Raw genomic sequence first — 13,937 nt, 5'->3', positions numbered from 1 at the left:
CTTCGTATTTTTGGATTCTTTTTTCATTTTGCTTTTCCAGTTGGGTATTTTTTGCTTCTTCGCACTTCAAATCTTTGACTTGATTCTTGCGCTCCTCTGGTCTGCTGTTGGGAGTCTGTATAATATTCTTTATTTCAGTTGGTGTATGCTTAGTTTCTAGTTGGTTCTTTATCATAACATCGAGGGTCTCATTAGATTTCTTGTAGATCTCATTAAGTTTATCAGCTGCTTCTAGACAGTTCTTGAGAGCCCTTAAAATTGTGGTTCTGAGCTCTATATCCTCCATGGACAATTTTGTCCTGTTTCTTTGTCTCCGCATTTTTTATGCTTTCTTGGTGCACCCCTTAGTGTTTTTTGTGTGCAGTCTTGTTGTAGTTAAGCCTTGATTGTTATAGTTGATACTAGGGGGATTTGACCTCTAGGCCAACTGGCTGTGAGAATCAGCTGTGTCTCCCCATCTATTCTTAACTCTATGTCATAACATTTTAATAATACAAACTTGGTATGAGTTTAGACACCAAATAATTCATATATATCAAATACCATCCACAGTCATACCTACATCGGGTACAATGACATACACATTTTTTATAACCTGGGCTTACTTTTTAGCAAGCACTTCTTTCCTTTCTGCATTCCTTCATATCTTATTCATAAGCTAGTATAGTGTTGTGCATATAAAAATGAATCATCAGTATTTGTACAAGCAAACTAAGCATATCTATAATAATAAAAGGGTAATATGCTAATTAGACTGGGAGACCTTCCCAATGTCCTTCTGGACAAAGCCATGGTGGTGTGGCTGAGGCAGAGGCGGTTAGGGGCGATCAGGCCAGGAGGGGAGGGCAGTTGGGGGCGATCAGGCTGGCAGGGGGGCAGTTTGGGGTGAGCATGCTGGCGGACATACCCCGAGGGGTCCCAGATTGGAGAGGGTGCAGGCCAGGCTGAGGGACACCCCCTCCCCCATGCATGAATTTCATGCACAGGGCCACTAGTTGTATGCTAAATGGAAAAAGAATCAACAAAGAGATTTCAGAGAAAAGAAAGTTCTGTTTAATCTATCTCACATCACGTCACTTTGACATTTTTCATTTTTCTTCCATCCTTCACATTTAAGTGCCCGTGTAATTACTTGGTGTCCATCCTGATAATTCAGGATAATCTATCTATTGTAGAGTCAGCGGATTATTACCCTTACGTGGATTATTAGCCATCTTCACCTTAATTCTTCCTTTTCCATTTTACCTAATATATCATTGGTCTGGGGTATGAGATGTGGACACCTTTTTGCAAATTAAAAATGACCCTGGCTCTCTCCTAATTTAGTTTTCACACCAGAGAAAACTCTCTTCATTTCAGAATGGCATTGTTAAAGCTCTCAGTTTCAAGAGGACAAACAAATTTAAAAACTCATGCATTTGGTTATATTTATGGACTCTCTTATATTGAAAAAATGAAAATATTGTAAACAAAATATAAAATTTGATGAATGGCAAATAATCCTGTGAACAATAGATGTTCTTTAAAATTTGTACTTTTGTCCTCTAGGTAAGCCTGTTTTTTTCTCCTAAATTGTTCCCTACAGGCTGAAACTTCATTATGTACAACTCTAGTAAGAGTGTAAGATTATAGCTTTCATAATGAATAGTTTTGTACCTGCATAAAAGATCGCTGCATATCAACTTAATGTATCCTAGGGAAATTAGAAATCATCTACTTTCAAAAACCACTAGGAAATGATAATAGTAGGTATTGTGATTTGATATGAAAATGGACATATACATAAATATGCTTTATAGGAGTTCAAATGCAGAAGGAAAAAGAATACATCAGTATTTTAGACTGTATAGTTTCTCTGGAGACATAATCAGAAGTGCCAAGTCTTCTATCTATGTTCACCATAATAGCCACTTTCATTACTTCAATGGACAAATATTAATTTGTGATCCTTAATTTAAATGCGTGTTACAATGAAAAAATAGAAATAAAACTTTTTAATATTCCCCTCACCCATAAAAAAACCTGTCTGTTTTCCAACAAAAGGGCAAGTATAATTTCATAAGACTTTAGTGTCTTAATTATATGCAATTATACTGTAACTAGAGGCCCGGTGCACGAATCTGTACATGGGTGGGGTCCTGAAGGGGTTTGGGGGGAGCCAGGACACTATTGGCCCTCCAGGTGGTCAGTGGTTCACCCTGCTGGCCTGGGATCCGGATCCGTTCCACAGATGTTCCCACTCATTGTCAGGAGCCACCTAGCAGCCACTTTTAGGTGTTTTTTTTTTTTTTGACACTTCAGCTGTTTATTCCATAATCAGAAATGGATCTATGTTACCACAGAGGATGAAACACCACTGTAAATAGATTGAAAGCAGAAAATAGGTAATTTCACACAATGTCCAAGTTATCAACCCAGATGGGTGCACAGGTACAATAACACATGAATGAGGGAAATCTAACCGGCTGAGGGGTTCAAGAAGAATGTCACCCACATGGTAACAAAATCCAAGTGCTCTAAAAACCAACACCAGGCCAGCCACAGGCCTGACTTCACGGACAGCCTGAACGTGCACAGGGTACTGGGCTCTGTGGTGGCTGCGTATCTTTCTGTGTAGTTGTCTGTGAGCCAACTGCTCACTTCCTTCTTGTTTAGGGCGAGCAGCACGTGAGGGCAGAGCACGCTGTTGTGGAACTCAGAGGGCTTCTTGGAGCTGAGAGGAGTCGTCGGGCCCACTGCGCGAGAGGTGACTATCTCACCCTCTTGTGGGGCGGGCTGGCCGACCTACATCTGCCTGACCCCACCCAGGGAGGGACTGAGCAGGGTGTCTGCCTCTCCATTCTCCATCCTTTCATCTGTGACACCTGTCATCCTTGCCAGGCCTCCCCCAAAGTGAGTTCAGCTCAATCCCTGAATGTAAAAGGGCACAGGGAGACTGGGGTGGGGAGCGGCGGGGGAGCTCCACTCAGTGCCACTCGATTCCCAGTGACAGGATCTGGTCTGAGGATGGTGGCCACAGCTGCAGAACATAGATCCATTTCAAGAAAAGTTGGGAATGCAGACTTTCATATGAGCCCCTATTGAAAAAGGTGGCAGTTTATTCACATTGTGGCAAAGACACCTTCAAGAGTAACATAAATGGGTAAAGTCAGGGCCAAACCTGGCCATTTCCTCATCCAATCTCTCTGAGGTGCACGGACGGAACCAAGTCTCAGCTCTTCGCAAGACACTTCAAGGGTTTTTTTAAGCCTAAAGGACAGTAGTCTGTCTCCATTCTTGTTCTTTGAGATTTTTTCATCAGTGGATAAAAGGATAGGTACATTGGGGCAATCCTCTAGAGATACAATATTACAGTTGCACCCATGTGATGAAGACAGCACCCCTCAGAGGGAGGGGGTCGGCAGATGGGGGGCAGGGAATTCTGAAAACCAAAGGGATGACAGGGACGCTAAGCCTTTCCTTCACGTGTCTGACACCCCTCCTCAGGCGGCCTGCTGGCCGGGCGTCTGCTGGACCTTTACCGGGCGTCTGCTGCTGGCAGGCTGCCCTGGCCCTGCTAGGCAGTGTGCAGGGCCGCCTGGGCCTGGGGGAGTCACCCCCGCCCTCAGCCACTCCTGGTAAAGCTCCTGCACATGGGCGCTGGTCTCTGGGGCCACACCTTCCCCCGGAGGTGGAAGGCTCAGATGTCTTCCGCCTGCCACAGCAGCGCCCGGTCCCTGTCCGCACGCCTGTCCTCTGCATGGGCCCGGCCCCCGCCCCTTAGGCATCCCGGGCGCAGGCCAGGCCCTCCACGAAGTGGCTGGCCCGCTTCAGCTTCGGGACCATGTTCTGGATGTGCTGAAAGCCACAAGCAGCCGAAAAGTGTAGCAGGACCTGTCCATCCCTTTCAAGGGTGACCTCCTGGAAGTCTGTGTTCCTCAGGTTGCGGTAGGTGAGCGCCCCCACGTCCCCGTTGAACAGCTCCTTGGCTGGGTGCCTGAAGATGTGTGCCAGGTACCCGTTGGGGCTGGCACCCTCTTTGGAGCCTCACCTCCTCCTCCTTCATGTCTCCAAACAGAGTGTCCACGGCGGCATCATTTGAGGAGAGGTCGCTTTGCTCCATTATCTGGACAGTTTCCCCGGAGGTCAGCACCCCGGGAACTGTGTACAGTTGTGGGAACATCTTCTCGAAGGGCCTCCAGTTTCTTGTCATAACACGGGGCCACAATGACGTGGAAAATCTTGTCTGGGGTCAGGTTCTGCCACCTGGCGAAGTAATCCTGCACCAGAGAGCCCATGATCTGCTGGGGAGACTTGGCCATCCAGAGGTGGGGCGTGATGGGATGACCCAGCACGCGCTCCGCACATGGACCCAGTGGGGCAGGTGGAGGTCAACATGGGTAGCCAAGGCTCTTTCTCACGGTGCTGGTGGTACCCACACACAAATTCTTTCTGACTCTCCAGGATGCTGAAGTCCACAGCTATCATCATGTCAAAGATAATATGCCCCAAGGCTTTTGAGGAAGCCACAGAGCCTTCTGGGTGCATCAGTGACACTGAGGCTGAATTCAGCAGCAAAATAAGGCAGAGATTGAGGACACACTGCCAGCACCTTGTGCTGTGAGGTGTCACATTTCTTATTAAGGTTCAGAACATGGAAGAAGTCCTTGGCGTTCCACTGAGAAACTTGGACTTCTTCCTCTGTGGTCACACAACTGTCACATGCCAGGCAGTCACTCAGAAATATCTTGGCATCGGCCAACTTGTGGAATTCTCCCTTCTCTCCGTTCTCCTGAGCCGGACTCCGGATGTTAACTGCGGCATTCCCTTGGTCATCAGTTTTTGTTTTTTTATTATATTCCTTCCGTGTGCGCAGTGATCATACTTCATGTGGAGAGGTGCGGGCAGCGGGGGGCCAGTGTGCATGACCTGGAGGAAGCAGGGGAGAGCAGTCACAGCTCCTTGTGGAGCTTTTAGGGAGGGGAAGCGGCCAAGGTGCCCGAGGCTGAGTTCCAGGAGGTTGGTGGCACTGTAGGGATCCTGCCAGCAGCACTGGTCCATGGGTGCCTGGCCCATTCTCAGGAGATTGAACCTGCAGGACTGCTAAGGGAGTGAGTGACTGCCTCCTGGCTGGTGGTCGTTCTGGTCATTACGGTCGCTGGCTTTTTATATATATAGATTAGAGGCCCAGTGCACGAAATTCATGCATGGGAAGGGTGGGTGTCTCTCAGCCTGGCCTGCACCCTCTCCAATCTGGGACCCCTCAGGGGATGTTCAACTGCCGATTCTGCAGGCATCAGGCCTAACCCAGCAGTCTGACATCCCTCTTGCAATCCGGGACGCTGGCTCCTAACTGCTCACCTGCCTGCCTGCCTTATCACCCCTAACTACTCTGCCTACCTGCCCGATGCCCCTAACTGATCCCCTGACTACCTAATCGCCCCTTAATGCCTCTGCCTGCCTGCCTGATTGCCCCTAACCTCTCTGCCTGCCTGCCTGATTTCCCTGACTGCTCTCCCCTGCCAGCCTGATCCCCCTAACTGCTCTCCCCTACTGGCCTGATCACCCCTAACTGCCTCTGCCTCAGCTCTGCCACCGTGCCTTTGTCCGGAAGGTCGCCCAGAAGATGTCTGGTCTAATTAGCATATTACCCTTTTATTTAGTATAGATGATTTTTCTTAAAATGAGAGCAGACCACCGCATAAACTTTTTTACATTGGCTTTAAACACACTCATTACCACCACCGCCACCATCATCATCATCATTATCATCATCTCACCACCAGTACCACTGCCACTACCAACAGCAACAAAAGACTTCTAAATCACTCGTTGCCGACCGGTGATCCACAGACCACTGATGGCTCATAAAAACTTTTGGTGGTCCATAGAAAAATTTAGACATTATTTGCATTTTTTATGTTTTAGTAATCCTAATAAATAGTAATAGAACAAAAAAAAATTCTAAGATATTCTTACTAGTATATTCTGACTGAATGACAATTTTCACCTTTACATTGCACTAAATTTATGAAATGTACTAGAGCAGGGGTGGGCAAACTTTTTGACTCGAGGGCCACAATGGGTTCTTAAACTGGACTGGAGGGCTGGAACAAAAGCATGGATGGAGTGTTTGTGTGAACTAATATAAATTCAAAGTAAACATCATTACATAAAAGGGTACGGTCTTTTTTTATTTCAATAGTTTTATTCATTTCAAACATTTTAACAAGAAGAATGTAAACACTAATTATTATAATTTGAAACTTCAAAAAATGGAGGAATCATAGCACAATAACATACCTTATATTGAAGATGGCAAAGGCAAAATAAAATTGCCTAACAAAGGAAAGGTACAAAAGCCTTTCAAATTAAACTTAAATATAATAAAATAATTTAAAACTAAAACAAATAGAAAAGAACAAAATGTGTAAACAGTAAATTAAACATTTTCTTTAGTGCAGCTTCCAAATTATGCCCGGGACGTAGATGTAGATAGCAATGTAGACTGGGTTGAAAGGTTTTTGGTCTTTAAAACATCAACTTCAGTGGGAACAGTGTTGTTGGTCTCCTTTTTTAGCTAATGCATCAAAGTCTGGAGTTAGTTTTGTTGTGGCTATTCTCAGGATAGATGTGAGGTGTTCGTCAGTTAAGCTGGATCTGTGAGGGGCTTTGTTGATGTTCATGACGCTAAATGTCTGCTCACAAACATAGGTTGACCCAAACAGCACCAGTATCTTCTGTGCCATCCTCCGGATGTTTGAAAAAGTGGCTTCATTAAGTGAAGCATAAAAGTCTCTTAGTTCAAGAGACCTGAATTTCTCCTTTAGGACAAAGTCAGACTGAAGATCGATGAGTTCCAGTTGCACCTCTTCTGGTGCTGTTTCAGGGTTTTGTGACAAAGGACAGGCCACCAGTTGAAGTGACTGGTGAATTTTTTCAACATCAGAAAGCCGATGACAGAATTCTGCATGCAGGTCATCCAGTGATTTGCTGTATTTCTTCATGTTTTAGATGGTCTCCTTCTGTGTGGCTAGTGTGGCAAAATGAGTGAAGACTGTCTGAAATTTGTCTGAAAAAGAAAATCAGCTTTGATTTAAAGGCTTTCACATTAGTGTACATGTCATGTACATACTGATCTTTTCCCTGTAGCTTCACATTTAGCTCATTCAAATGTGAAAATATATCTACAGTAAATGCCAATTCTTGTCACTCAGCTCAGTAAATTCGTCAGACTTCCCCTTTAATTTCAAAAATGCACCAATCTCTTCTTTGAGCTCCCACACTCATTGGAAAACTTTGCCCAAACTCAACCAGCTGACACGAGAGGGGTAAAGTAAGTCGTGCTGATCCGCATCAGTTTCCTCCAGAAACTTAATAAACTGACGGTGCTGAAGTCCCTTTGTTCGAATGAAATTAACAAGCTTTACGACTGGATTAACAACATGATTAAGTTGTAATATAGACTTGCACAATGATTCCTGGTGAATAATACAGTGAAGAAAAATAACATCTTGGTTAGGGTTCTCTTCTTTCACTTTATCCTGAATTCTTTTTAGCAGTCCAACATTTTTTCCAGTTAAATTTGGAGATCCATCTGTCATGACATTAGCAAGTTTACTCCATGGTAGCTTCATTTTCTCGATGACAGTAGACACCCGGTCATACAAGTCCTCTCCCCGTGTTTTTCCTTTCAGTGGCTCCATGGCTAAAAACTCCTCCGTAATTTCAAAATTGTCACTAATCCCTCGGATAAAAATTAAGAGCTGAGCAGTGTCCTTTACGTCATTACTTTCATCCAATGCTAGTGAATAAAACTTAAAGAACTCTGCCTTACTATTTAACTTGCTGGCCAAGTCTTCATCAATCAGTTCCACTCGACGAGTCACTGTCCTGCGCGATAAGCTGAGTTTTTCAAACTTGCCTTTGCTCTCTGGACACAAGAGACCTGCTGTCTCTCTCTATCATACATTCTTTCAAAAACTCGCCTTCAGAGAGAGGTTTGCTAGCTTTTGCTAATTTGAATGATAGCATAAAACTTGCTTTGGTAGTTGTCTCTTGAATTGCAGTTTGTCTGTGAAAGACATTTTGCTGAGCCTGTAATTTAGCCATCAACCTCTATGCAGTAGCCTCCCGTTCTTGAGGTGACCGCTTGCTAGAATAGTTGCCATGCTTTATGGCAAAGTGACGGCTGAGATTGTACTCTTTGAAGACTGCAAGTGTTTCCTGGCATATCAGACATACCGGCATTGATCAGACTTAGGTGAAAAAATATTTTGTTGTCCACTCCCTCTTAAACACTCGGCATTCACTGTCCACTTTCCTTTTCTTTGTTCCACTCATGTTTAATATTGGGCTAAAACTAACAGTACCGTTCTCTTATTAAATTCTTTACTAAAATAAGACAGTAAAGTATAAAAACAAGTGATTAAATTTGCTCTACTATAACATTTTTGGTCTTCTAAAAAATATATATATAACAAAATCATCTGAAAAAGTTCAAACATGGGACAGAGGCACACCCTGACCATAGAGAACAACCCCTTTCCTCCATAGGAAACCTGTGTATCTTTCACACAGGCCCTTTGTTTATGGTAACACACATAGCTGCACATTGCTGTGTCTTCCAGACACACTTGTATGGGAGGTGCTCGGGCAGTGCAAAACATGGGTAACCAGTAGTTACCACTAGCACTTCCGTTACTGGCAAAAAACAGCCGCAGTGCACATAGTGTGAAAGAGCCCATTATCAATGTCAGATTGCATCCACTGGACTCTATAAAAACAACCAAGTGCCACTTTTAAATGCCCATTGCAACAGTTTTTCTTATTAAAAGCTGGAAATGGCAGGATATTTATAAATATACCCCTACTGTGACAGCCTGGCAGAGCATTACAAAGGAGAAAAACCCAGCATCTGGTGATGTCCATAAGTACAAGACTTCAGGCTGTCATTACCAGGAAAGGGTTTCATCCAAGTATTAGATATGAACATTTGATCTTCAGTTTTTCATTTGTCCAATTACTTCTGAAACCCTGAAATTAAGTGATTTTGTAATAAAATCTTTAGTTCATCACATTTCTATACAACCTTTTTGTTCAACCCACTGAATTAGGGTTCGTTCACACTAGCCGTGCTGCCGTTGCAGTGTGGTGCAGTACTGCAATGCAGCGCAGCTAGGGTTAATGCAGGGTACACAGGTTACCATCTTGTTTGCGTTGATGCTAATGTGCAGTGGTGCATGTTAACACAAATGCCCTGTAGCACGCATTTTTACAGCTGAAAGTCTTTGTTGTTTTATTAACAAGTCATTGTGATGTACAGAATGTGGGAACAGGAAAAAAATTGTGTTTGAGTAGAGCTCTTAATCTTACCTCAGAAAGGCTCTGATACTGTGCTCTCCAGGGGCATGTCTCCCTACATCACCAGGATAACGTGTCTACGCATTTCCAGGGTGATGTCGGGAGACGCGTCCGCGGGCATTACAAGGAGCCTCTGGAAGACTGAGAGGTTGTTCCTTCTACTGAATGGGTGGATATAAATCCGCCCACTCAGAAGAAGGAGCTGTGGCTGTGTTTCCCGACGTTGCCATGTTAACACTGCTGCTGGTGAAGGAGCGGAGGGGAGAGCAAGAGAACACTCCGCTCTTTCGGCTCTGCGGGCCGGATAGAACAGCCACCTCTCGCACACGCTCCCTTCTGCACACTGTGGCCTCTGCTGGGAGGGGGCGGGCAGGGCTTCTCTGCGCCAGGCGGGGCAGAGCCCATGATAGTAGAAAAGTGAACCCGGGGGCAGATCCGAGGCCCCAGGAGCCAGCTGGAGAGAGGCACAGCCTGAGGCCACCTGCCTGGAAGGCCGTGGGCCCCCGGGCTCAGGAGTGTGGGGCCCAGGCCTGGCTCGGCAACGCTCTGGGGTAACAGTGAGCCCGACTCCCAGGTCCACCCAGGGCCACGAGGTCTTGGTCGTCTGGCCGGTCTGGGCTTCTCCTGGGAGCCCCAGGCTTCTGGAGATGGAGTCAAGTTTCCGGACCACAGGGCCCAGCCCTCAGAGCGTGCCTGCATGTACCTGCTCACCCACACCCGCACACACATGGACGCTTTCATGGAGGTCAGGTTGCTGACACGTGTTCTAAGGGGCACAGCGTCTGCCTCAGGGAGAGTGTTTGTCACTGCACTGTGAGCATCCCTAGGCCAACGTGGATTTGTTCCAAAGATACAGGTTTCTGGAGGGTCAGACGCGTGCAGCCATCGTGGGAGTGTGACCCTGGGGTCCGGCACAGCCTTGTCACTAACAGAAACATGGGAGCAGCGGGGGGGACCCTTCCTCGTTCCAAAGTCGCTCCCGGCCCCTCAGGCCAATGGGAGAGGAGGCCCTGGTGGTCAGAAGGGGCGTCAGGAGTTTGAAGGCTCAGGGGCTGCGGGTCCAAGAGACGAGTCACCCACGGCCACGCTCCATCCTCTGAGCTCCACCTGCTGGTCCCACGCAGCTGTGGCGACGCCCGCCTGCTCTCTAAGTTGTTCCCATGACTGATGTCCTCAGGGGCCCTTTGGCGTGGGAGCCACGTCGGGTGACTTGCGTGGGCTCTTGGCAGGGAGCCCCTCTCTGTGGTCCTGCCCTGGACCCATCGGGCTCTGAGAAGCTTACACCCGCTGGGACAGGGGCCACGGTGGCCACCTGCCCTGAACGTCCGGGGCTGAGGCCTCGTCCTGGCAGCCGGGGCTGCAGTCACTGCGCGGTGCTGGGGCTGGAGCTGCTGCGGCCGCCACTGCCCGTGGCCATGGTGGGCCGTGGCGGAGGCTGCAGGGGAGCCAGCCTCTCCTCCTTTGGGGGAGCCAGTGAGAAGCGCCTCCTGTCCAGTGGTTGGCACTGGGGACCCAGGCGGTGAAGGAACTGGGGCAGAGGGTGTGGCTGGCTGTTTCTGCCCCTCGAGTCCTCAGAACACGCCTTCAGGTGACTCCTGTTTGCCGGCCTGTGGCCTGCGGGTCCCAAGCAGCTGGGCTGAGGCTAGGCTGACCGCCCTATTTAGGGACAGGCACCAGCGGGCAGCTGTGTGGGAGGTGGGGGGGCAAGGGGGGAATGGGGTGGCCTGGCTCTGCCCAGAGAAAGGCCCTGGGACGCAGGGCTGCCTCAGGGCGTACTGGGTGGTACAGCTTATCAGCTCCAGAATGATGTGCTTTGTGTCAGGGTAAGAAAACCCTTTATCAGATTTTTACCTTTTTGTTCTTCAATGGATGCTAAACTCTGCTTTGTTTGTTTCATTTATTCTTAACTTGCTTTTTAAATAAACATCTATAGGTATTACAAGTATAGAGTAAATGAATTTGAAAGTTAAATATTTTTTTAAAGATTTCTCTGTGAATAGTTGGCATGTTTTGAATATATTAAAGGTGATCTTATTCTCATTCACATTCTTGATTTGAAGAGATTGTTCCAGGCCAAGTGGGTAACTGGAAGAAGTATAATTATGTAGAGACTAGTGATAATCCTTTTTGTTGTTGGGGGGCCCGCAGTATTTGACACTTGGATCAAACAGTGAAGAGCCTGCCAATGTGAGCATCTCAGTGAGATCCCAAACAATGAAAAGCTTTCAAAGCAAGACCTTTTTTTCATTTGCGGTCACCAGATTCGGGTAATTTCTGTCAATTTGGATTAAATACCTACATCAAATACTATGAATCTAGGAAGTGTCCCTAGTGGTTTTCAAAGTTGCTGAGAGGTAAACTAATTCTGGTGTTCTTAGAAAATCCTCTGAGGAGAAAGACTTTATTATATAGTGCAGCCTTTTTCCTTTACCTTTATTCTTGAGCTATAGTGCCACCAAGTTTCAGAAATGTGAGTTTACTAGTAAGAGCCAAGTGCCTATATCTGTTATAAACTTTAAAAACTTTATTTTGCTATATTTCTATATCATTAGTTGTGCCAAATTTCTCTTGGTGTGAATTATGAGTCAGTAAAGTGAGGATCTTGGAGATGTAAAGAAGAATAGGAAGAATCCGTAGCCAAAGTTATGACGGTCACAAAGTTTACTGAGTCTGATTATAGGAAATTGATTTAGAAACAAGGATATGGGAGCTTCCATTGAAGGAGAAAATTGTGATGTTCTAGGAATGAAGTAGAAATACTTCATTTCACTAATGAAATCACTTAATTTCACTAATTTATTAACAGCTTCATGTATTTTAACTTCTCTTTGTACACTAGAGGGCAGAATCCCCCCTGGAAAGACAGTTAGTTGTCTTTGGCAAGATCCCAGGAACTTGAAGCATTCCCAAGGTTTGGTCTAAGAGTGTGTCACATTTTTCTTTGGCTAATTAGGTTAGTCTCTTGATATTAGAGTTCTATGTGCTATATAGTTTCTACATTTTTCTTTTATTAGAATTTGTTTCAAATTCTACCATTGGGTTTAGAAAGTGAAGATGATTTTTCTTTTCTCATTTATTTCCTTGAGATGCAATGCTTTCATTGTTGTTGTTTTTATTACAAATAAGAAAGTAAAAATGACGCATAGTCCCACCACTTAAATTTTTTTCAGAAAGCAGGCAGTGAGAGTTTCTTCTACCTACCTTTTCTTCATTCCCAGTCTGAGAGGCTAATTGTTGTAAACTATTTATTAGTTTTGTGCTTATTCTTCCATATGCTTTGCTAATATATTGTAATTATATATACATTAAAACAAAAATGGACTCACTCTAAAAAAAAAAAAAGAAAGAAAGAAAGGGTATATGATCAAGACAGGGATAAAGGGAAAGGATTATAAATCTTCGTGGTCAGAAAAAAGGGAGAGGCTAGTTAGAGAGGAGAGGGTGGGTGCATTAAATGCAGCATTTCATGACGTTAGACCAAGCAGAGCTGACCACTGGAGGCTTGTCTTTGACCTCGCCATGCTTCTTTCTGCTCCAAAAGGCACTCTTGAGTTGTTCCGTCGCTAAATTGTCATCCCGGATAACCAAGGGAGGAAGGATAAAAACACAGAAAGCAGCAAGTAAATGAATTGAATAATGGACAAATGACGCTACATTCGCCAAATGTACTTGGGAAATCAGAATCCGGTCCAGCCCGGGAGAGACGGCAACATTCCCCCCAGCACAACCAGCATCAGGGCCCAGTGAACCCTTTCTGCTCGGACTCCAGTCAAGTGTTGGAGTGGCAGCTGGAGCCAGGGCTCTACGTAGCACGAGAGGAGCATTCTGTACTGCTCAAGGAGTCGACGCCTTAGACTGTTTTTCCATTTCCGTGGGTTAAATTATTAAGCAAGGGTGTTTATTGATGTAGGGGGCAGCTTTCCTTACTCATCCACTTTTTTGTCCAATGTGTTTTCATTGATTTTCAGAGAGGGGGAGGGAGAGGGAGATAGAAACATCAATGATGAGAAAGATGGATCGGCTGTCTTCTGCACGCCCATACTAGTGTGCCCTGACCAGGAATCAGAAGATGATCTCCTGGTTCATGGGACGATGCTCACCCAACTGAGCCACACCAGCTGCGCTTACTCATCCATTTTAATGACAGGCTCCCTGACATCCTGTCTCACACACAACTAACTCCTGCTCCTCTCCAAACACTTAGTGGCATGTTTCTGGCCTGCTGCATGCAGTGAAACAGTCCACCTGAACTACTCAGTAATAATACTTCTTTTTAAAAAGTCCTCACGGGAGGATATTTTTTTCATTGGTCTTTAGAGAGAGAGAGTGGATGGGAGGATGTAGGTGAAGGGAGGGAGAGAGCAAGAGCGGGAAACATCGATGGGAGAGAGATACATCCACTGGTTGCCTCTCTCACAAACCCCAACCACGGCCAGGATCAACCCTGCAACTGAGGTATGTGCGCTTGACTGGAAATCTAAGTTGCGCCCCTTCGTTCCTTCGATGCTCTAACCACTGAGACAAACGGGCAGGCTCACTAATAATTCTGGTACATCTCACAGCCTCTTACGGCAGGATGACTTTGCACATAACGA

The 13,937-nt window shown here is 45.8% G+C and overlaps 1 protein-coding gene and 1 pseudogene across 1 annotated transcript in view; both read right to left on the bottom strand.

The window, feature by feature from the left end:
- LOC132229638 (ferritin, heavy subunit-like) overlaps window positions 1-13,937 on the bottom strand; it is a 63,995-nt gene that overhangs the window by 11,659 nt on the left and 38,399 nt on the right. The window lies entirely within an intron of this gene.
- LOC132231855 (nuclear prelamin A recognition factor-like) lies at window positions 3,557-4,869 on the bottom strand (annotated as a pseudogene).

This window comes from Myotis daubentonii, chromosome 3 (assembly GCF_963259705.1).
Source record: "Myotis daubentonii chromosome 3, mMyoDau2.1, whole genome shotgun sequence".
NCBI classification, from domain to species: Eukaryota; Metazoa; Chordata; class Mammalia; order Chiroptera; family Vespertilionidae; genus Myotis; species Myotis daubentonii.
Note: the sequence above shows the minus strand (reverse complement) of the source record. Positions and strands in the feature narration are given on the sequence as shown.